This window comes from Falco punctatus (assembly GCF_963210335.1).
Source record: "Falco punctatus genome assembly, chromosome: 10".
NCBI classification, from domain to species: domain Eukaryota; kingdom Metazoa; phylum Chordata; class Aves; order Falconiformes; family Falconidae; genus Falco; species Falco punctatus.
In genome coordinates this window covers 3,906,090-3,912,563 of record NC_137590.1, presented here as the reverse complement: position 1 = coordinate 3,912,563, position 6,474 = coordinate 3,906,090, and the positions used below count along the sequence as shown (strand labels likewise).

Sequence of the window (6,474 nt, the reverse complement as noted above, 5' to 3'; positions counted from 1 at the left end):
GTAATACATAGCCCTACCAGAGGGGATGCGATGCTGGACCTTCACCAATGCAAGTGAACGATTTGGTAACATCAAGATTGAGGGCAGCCTGGGCTCCAGTGGTTATGCTCTGGTGGAGCTCTCAATCCTGAGGGATACAGGTCAGGTGAAGAGTAAAGTCAAGACCCTGAATTTTTGGGAAACAAACTTCCAGCTCTTCAGGGAGTTAGTCAATAGGACCCCCTGGGATACTGCCCTCAGGGATGAGGGGGCAGAGATTTCAGGACACTTTCTGTAGAGCACAAGAGCTCTCGATACCCAGATGTAAGAAATTGGGAAAGGATGGCAAGAGACTGGTATGGCTGAGTCGAGACCTGCTGTTGCAACACAAACAAACTAGTAGGCTGCAACAAGGCTTTTACTGTTGATCAGATTCTACTTCTGTGCTGTTTCTCCTTCCCTCAGAGGTCAGACCACGCTGCTCCTCCTCTGTCCAACCAATTATTACACAATCCTCAGGGCTATTTAACTACTTAGGAAGGAGCTACACCTGCACATCGTCCATGTCAATCAACCCACTGCCTTCGAGGCAAGGCCACAGCTGCATATTATCAATGCTAATCAACCCACTGCCTTCATTCCTCTACAACGTGCTGGTCAAACTAAAGGGCAAGAAGGAAATGCTCAGGCAATGGAAGCAGCGACAGGTGTCCTGGGAAGAGTATAGGGACATTGTCTGGTTGTGTAGGGATGGGGTCAGGAAGGCCAAGGTGTGGCTGGAGCTGAACTTGGCAAGGGATGCAAAGCATAATAAGAAGGGCTGCTACAGCTACGTCAGCCAGAAAAGGAAGGTCAAAGGAAGCATACCCTGCCTGATGAGCAGTGCTGGCAACCTGGTAACGACAGACAAGGAGAAGGCTGAGGTACTCAGCAATGTTTTTTTCCCTGGTCTTTACTGGCAACTTCTCTTCCCACACCTCTAAAGTAGATGGACTGCAAGATGGGAACTCAGGGAGAAAAGTCCTTCCCACTGTAAGAGGCGATCAGGTTTGTGATCTTATTGAAGAGGCAGCTTTTAGCTGTAGGACCACTATTCTCATGCTGTTAGCTGGTGAGTAACATGCCACACCGAGTCAAATGCCTTGGTACTTGATGCTGGTGGGCACAATATTGTTCTGTTTTGAGTGTTGGAGTGGGGATGTGGTGGGAATGTCTTCCATCTGAATTTGCTAGGGGTTCAGGGGGGTCTGTGCAGGATAGGCTGAGAGCTGGAAGTCAAATCCTTCGTTCAGGAGCAGGTCTGAATCCTCCAAGAGTGTGGAATAGCTGTTACTGTTGGGGGAAGTTGGGGGTGTAATTGCAGAACCAAAAAGTCAGCCTGACTCTGAGAGATGAGGTTCAGGGCTGTGAATTTCAGTCGACACCAAGCTCTGGCTTCTATCGTTCTAGAGTTGTTTCATGTTTTAAGCAGTGTAATTGCTGTTAAACACAAGTTCTCTGAGCTTTAATAAAAACAGCACCACATTAACCTAACGAGTTTTTACAGACAGGATTGATAACATTTATTAAAGGGCTTATATAATGTGTTTGTCTGCAATAAAAGATGATAGGACTTGACCCAAGAGGTCTTTCTGAACGCAGTGCTTCTGTTAGAGGCAAACCAGCCATGAGAGGGCAATGGAGGCTCGTGTGCCACGAGTGGGGCTGTGAAGAGTGTAATTAAAAAAATCTTTTAACACATCACAGATCTGTCAGCTCTGGGAAAAATATTTGCCACTGTTCACTGGAAGCTGGTGTGACAGCCCCCTTTAGCAGTATTTAGCACCTTTGGAGGTGGTGTTTATGGAGAACATGGCTGGATGCCATCTGGAACAAAGGAATGGGGCATCAGACTTGTCTTCTGCATTGCAATAGTTGCCACCAGGACTTTTGGAGGAATGTGCTCTCTGCTCCTTCTCTTTGGGTAACTCAATTGGTGGCAAATCCCAAGCAGCAACTAATTCCTTTGTGCAGTCTGCGGGCAAGGTTGGGTCTGCGCTTCTGTCCCATTACTCAATCACCGTGAGAGGTAGCGGTGCCCAGAGTGATTCATGGCCCTTCCTGCCCATTTCTCAGCGTGCAGAGGACAACCTTAAAAAGCAGGAGGACTAATAATGAGTGTACAGCCATGGAGCACCTGTGATGGATTTCAGACCCTGTTTTCCTTAAAGACAAAAAAGTTGAAAGGCACTTGTAATTGAAATGAGCCTGGTGATGGTGGGCAATTTCCCTGGACAAAGTGGAGCAAGGTCAGTGCTGAGAGCGTGCGGTGTGGTTGTGGCCAGATCCTGTGCTATTGCCTCTCCACAGCATTACAGAAGTCATGCAATGTTCTCCTAAACACATACATTCATATTTTTGCATTTCTATTTGGAGTCCTCAGGGGTGATAGTTAAAACCATCCTCTGCAGCCTCTGATACTGGAAACTAAGGTTTCTTTAATCCCTGGATTCAGCTCTTCAGGTTAATCTCCATGTAACTTTTGGGTTTTCTCGCTGGGATCTGGGGGCCCTGAGGAGAAACAAGCCCTCATGGGTCCCCAGGTATTTGATTTCAGGAATTCAGTCCAGACTACTTATGTGGACTGCTGTAGCATTGGGGTTGGTCTGGCTTTCCAACTGGGATGCAGTTGCCAAGACCATCACCTGGAGCTGGTGGAAATTTTTATGTGAGTTAGTCCTGTGCATCCTGTTCCTTTAGCACAAGTACTGGAGAAGTGGCCAAATTCTGCCTTTGCTTTGGAACTGGCCTGTGCTGCAGTCCTAGTTGCAAAGGTGTGCACTATTACTGGGAGCTTGTGACTTGAATCTCGCTTTTTCCTCTGGTGAGTTTTTGAGGAGCCCCCGGGCAGGTAAGCTTATTCTTGGAGTGCAGCTTAAAGGGCTTTGACCTACGGCTGCAGCCCCTTCCCCTTTGTGTAATGAGGAAGAAACAGGTCCTCCTGCTTGTGTTCTCTGTGGACTCAGCTGAGGGCAGATCATGGTGCAAAGCCCTTCACCATATTTCCCCTCTCCTCTTGCAAATTGTGTCGTTGCTCCGGGACACTAAGAAACGTGCTGCAGAGGGAAGCCTGACTTTGGATGTCCCCCCTCCTGGAAGCAGAGGGGACACTCTTCCCTGGCTGCTGCAATGCCTGGGAAGGTGCCCAGCAGAGGAACAGGACCTTCTTCCTTGTCCTTGGTTACCGCGAGACACCCAGAAGCAATGTTACTCTGAGTTGTTTTGCAGTTTGTATAATTTCTTTCATTTTCTTTGTCTTTACTCCCAATCTATCTGATGCTTTCTCTCTCACGTCCTTACCATTGTCCTGGTCATAGACTTTCTTATTAAGGTCTGTTTGCAGAGCTCCAAGGAGTGTCTCTGAATTTCATCAGCAATTGTTGCACAAGGATTGCCCCAAACCCTCAACACTTAACCGGCTCCTTGTGCATCACTAGTTAGAGCAGGGTTGTGGGGCAGGTCAGAGGTCCCTTAACAGCCTTGAAATCCGTTCTTGACAGAATTGAACGAAACAAATCACATGTGTAGATGAGAGAGGTGTGTGGGACTGGATGGGTGACTACTTGACCTCGGTGCTACGGAGGAGATTTCCAGCAGAGTAGCTTGGCATGTGTGGTGTGGTGTGAGAACCCAGGGCCTGGGGTCCTGCTCTGCCAGGCAGTGCTCAAAGGCGAAACAGGGTGGTGAAAAGCATGGGAGCATGCAGAGGTTGCTGACTTTGGAGAAGAACCTAACAGTTTTTTGTGTTTGTTATCAAGAGCAGCAGAGACTTAGGCTGAGTTCAGGTGTGGGGTGAATGGATGCAGCTTCCCATCAACAAGGAATGTTCTAGAATGCACTGGTGCAAATTTGCTGTAGATCTGGTAGGGGTTTGTTAGTGGCAGCAAATCCCTTACTGTCACTTTTTCCAAGGAGTGTGTTTAGCTGATGGTGTATGCTTTGTTACTGTATTTTTAACTTAACTAAGACCAAAGTTTCCCTCAAAACAAATGAACAAAAGGTGATGGAGTGGGAGGTGGAAAGGCTGATGCTGAATGGATGAGTTGGCAGAGGAGATTCTGGGGAGAAGGCTGGGAAGCCTGGGGGGTGAGAGGCCAAGGAAAGGGGGCAGAAGGCAGGAGGTAGGGCTGCTCTGTGGAATGGGGAGGGAGAGTAGCTGGAAAAGAGGTGGTGGGAAGTTTGCATCACCTGGTGGACCTTTATCTCTCCTTGGTGGTCCAATCATGAGCAAAGATACCTGTAAATATTTAATACGGAGGGTGCTGAGAGGAAATTTCTGCCGGGCTGTTTGTCTGGGGCAGTCTCTGACCCGCTTTGCAGCAAGGCAGGGATGCAGACAGCACCCTGTCAGTCAGCTGCCCACGGCTGGCAGGGAAAGGACGTGACAGGGATTATAACTGTGAAAGCTAAAGATGAAAAACTACTACTTCCACAGAGTTAGAAATAAAAGCTTCGTATGGCATTTTTTTTTTTTTTTATTTCCTTGTGTTGTGCCTTTGTTTTTAAAAGGAGTGAGACGAACAAGGTTATTTGTGGAGTCATTAAGCAACAGAAAAATCTCTGACTTCAAGTTGCTGCTAGTTTCTTCTCATTTTGTTGTTTTTTGACCCTAGATACATCACTCTCCAGCATCTTCATAGGCTGAAGAATAAAACATGACATAACTAAGATGTACTGTGTGCTTTTTGGCTAAACTGTGGGACTGGCAAAACATTGCCATCATTTTTCCGGCTTTTATTAGAAATCATAAAGAGTTAAGTGCATCAGTTTGCTGTGGTTATTTTTTCTTCCTTTCTGTGAATAAAAAATGAAGGAAGAATGTGGCAGTTAATTTAATAGTTTGTTGGGAGAATATACTGATCTATGACATCATTAATTGAAATGAAGGGCAGAGAACATTCAGAGCTGCAGGAAAAAAATATAAGGCAATGTTTGGCAAATGACATAAAATATGAGATCTCGGGGCTTGAACTTACTGCTAATACAGTTTCCAGATACCATTCAGTGGCAAGGAACAGGGAGGGCTTTGATAGAGGACCTGCTTTTGAGTTGTTTTTTTCCAGAATTTCACAAATTAGTAGATACTTGTGAATTAATATTTACTGAATTCCTACAGATTAGCTAGCTTTCCCTTTCTGTGTTTTAAGGATTACACGGCAGCTGTGGCAGGAGTTTCCGAATGCAAGCATTTATTAAGGTAGGCACTAAATCCATATGTAGATACCCAGTATTTATTTTCAGTATTTTACGTTCAAAAAGTGACAGCAAATGAATGATAAGAGGTGTCTCAGAGTGCCTGGGATGATGATTTAGGCACATCTGTACATGTCTCAGAGGATCCTAGATGCGAGAAAGACTGACCATGATGGGCTTGCTTATTAGAAATAACATCCAACTAATAGTACTGTAAATCCAAAGTGCAGCTGTTAAAGGTGGCTTCTTCATCTTTGCTTCACTTCTCTTGGTTATTCTTAACGGTTATATAGGGTGAAGGAAACAGTGCTGTCATTTCACAGTATACGAAACCCTCTAACTGCTCCTGGTTTTCTGACAAGTACGGCTGCAAGAAGGTAGCTTTTACCATTAAGACCTGATGTCATTCTTCTGGGTGACATCTTCTAATTCAGAGAAAGAGGGAGGAATATTGCTGTGGCATGAAGCCACGAAGGTGAAACATCTCCCTGCGGGCCAGCAGCCCTAGAGCAGCAGCATAAGCCTTTGCACTGCTGCCGGGGAGCTACATGTTGTGAAGAGGAACTGCCTGGAGGAACCAGGTTCTTGTGGTTGTGTTCCCAACTCTTTTGACTTTGATGGCTTTATTGTCCCATTTCAGTGATTTCTGAAGATGCTAGACAGCTCAGTGCTCGGGTAGATCTTGAGGAAAACAGCAACCTCCTCTGAACAAAATTGATTTGTAAATAGTGGTAGAGATAAAAAAGGAAATCTATAGTGGGATAAGCATGTCAGGAATGCTGCAGTGACAAGATCAATTTGTTTCGATCAATGTAGTGCCTCATACTTCAGCAGCAGCTCTTGTCTGAAGGCACATGTTCCTGGGGAGCGTGGAGGAAAGGCTATCGTGGGCTGCCTGTGCTCCGAGTAGGCAGGGTTAAATGTGCCACCACAACGGATGGAGACAGATGTTTAGAAAGCATAATTGTACACCTGTGTATCTTCTTCAAAAGATGCTCGGCTTTGAAATTTAAAACTTTAGGGGTGGGGTGTCAGCAGAGAAATTAATTTTTAGACATCAGTGCTATCTGGTTAGAGTAATTGCTTATTATCTACTTCCCTGGGGTTTTAAGCTCTTGGAAATGACTATTTACATCTCAGTATGTGCTTAAAGGAAGGAAAATTGCACTCCATCATTTCAAGGTTCTATTCTGGCTCTCTGATATGCCAGGAGGAAAAAATAATTTAGAGAAGTCTTTCTCCTGATCCCTCTGTTCCAGGGAG

The 6,474-nt window shown here is 45.7% G+C and overlaps 1 protein-coding gene and 1 long non-coding RNA gene across 6 annotated transcripts in view; one reads left to right on the top strand and one right to left on the bottom strand.

Annotated features, from left to right (window-relative positions):
• Window positions 1-6,474, bottom strand: part of LOC308071079 (protein FAM83D-B-like) — a 441,583-nt gene that overhangs the window by 375,199 nt on the left and 59,910 nt on the right. The window lies entirely within an intron of this gene.
• LOC308071084 overlaps window positions 1-6,474 on the top strand; it is a 105,855-nt gene that overhangs the window by 42,985 nt on the left and 56,396 nt on the right. The gene's annotated exons all lie outside the window — the stretch shown is intronic.